Genomic DNA, 1,725 nt, shown 5'->3' with positions numbered 1-1,725 from the left:
CGGGAAAGAGTGGAGGCTTCCCTGGCAGCCAGCCTTTCCCAGCCTCACCCTGTGCTGTGAAAATGTCTTCCAATACCTAAAAGGCTGACAAGAAAGCTGCAAAGGGGCTTTTGACAAGGACATGTAGTGACAGAACAAGGGGGAAGGGCTTTAACCTGACAGAGGGGAGGCTTAGATGAGATCTTAGGAAGCTCTTCCCTGTGAGGGTGGTGAGGCCCTGACACAGGTTGCCTGGAGAAGCTGTGGCTGCCCCATCCCTGGCAGTGTTCAAGGCCAGGTTGGACACAGGGGCTTGGAGCAATCTGCTGTAGCAGAAGGTGTCCCCCGCTTGTGGCAGGGGGTTGGAACTGGATGAGCTTTAAGGTCCCTTCCAACCCAAACCAGTCTGTGCTTCTGTGACTGCTGTAGTGCACTAAAAATGGATCCTGGGGTGGATGGTTACTGTTAGCCTCCTCTGGTAGGTGGTGGTTCTTCTGCCACCTTACAGAGCTGGAAGAAAGCCCCACTTTTGGAAACTTCTAGCCAAACTCCTGCTCTGGACTGCTACAGAAGAGTGTGGCAAAATGCTGCAGTAATAATATTACCTCTTCCCTTTGACATTGCTTAATTCCAGTGCTGAGCATTGATACAGCTGAGCTGCCTGATGTACTAGCAATTGCAAGTAATAGCAAGTGCCTTAAGTGAAATAACTTTGCTATCATCTGTAAAACCAGAGTAAATGCTATCTCTATAACCAGCCCTGCCTAGAAATAGCCTCCAGGCTGAGGAACGATGCACAGAGGGAAGCACATCAAGAAGTATGCTTATTTGTAGAACCAGTTTCACAGCAACACACTCTTGTGTGTGGAAGAAGACAGGAGTACCAAGACCAACCTACCACTGCAGCAGCATGGTCTCTGCAGATACATTCAACTGCTGTTGTGGTTTAACCCCACTTGGCAACTAAGCGCTGCACAGCTGCTGCCAGTGGGATGGAGGAGAGAATTAGTAAAGATAAAGACAGATTAACAGGTAAAGCAAAAGCCATGTGTGCAAGCAAAGCAAATCAAGGAATGTACTCACCACTTCCCACTGCAGGCAGGTCTTCAGCCATCTCCAGGACAGCAGAGCTCCTGTCCCAAGTAATGGTTATTTGGGATAACAAACACCCTCACTCTAAATGCGTGTCTGTGTGTGTCCTTCCTTCTTCCCCAGCTTTATATGCTAAGCATGACACCACATGGTCTGGAGTATCCCTTTGGTCAGTTGGCATCAGGTAGCTCGCCTGTGTCCCCTCCTCACTTCTTGTGAGCAGAAAAGGCTGTGTAAGCACTGCTCAGCAGTAATTATATTATCAACAGTGTTTTGAGCACAAATCCAAGCCACAACCCTTACTATGAAGAAAATTAACCTTATCCCAGCCAAATCCAGCACTACTCCAGGAGACTGAATTGTTCCTACAACTTAATGTTGGTCACCAGTAGCACCATACTCCTGTGCCTGCCCACCTGGACAGGGTTAGTAAAGAGCTGTTAGTGCCTAGGAATCCTAGAGCAGGGTGTTAAAGCGCTACAGAGGCATATGGAGTCTGTTGTCAGCTATAAGCTCTGTGTGAAGCGGGACTAGTAGAGCATTAAATCGGAATCAAGTCTATTTTTCATCTCAGACTTCCAAAGAAGTGGTATCCTCTTGAATAAATGACTTCCCAACCACCAGGAAATGTGGTGTTTTGGATTGAAACTAGTG

This window comes from Nestor notabilis, unplaced genomic scaffold, assembly GCF_000696875.1.
Source record: "Nestor notabilis isolate BGI_N333 unplaced genomic scaffold, ASM69687v1 scaffold8717, whole genome shotgun sequence".
NCBI lineage: Eukaryota > Metazoa > Chordata > Aves > Psittaciformes > Psittacidae > Nestor > Nestor notabilis.
Note: the sequence above shows the minus strand (reverse complement) of the source record.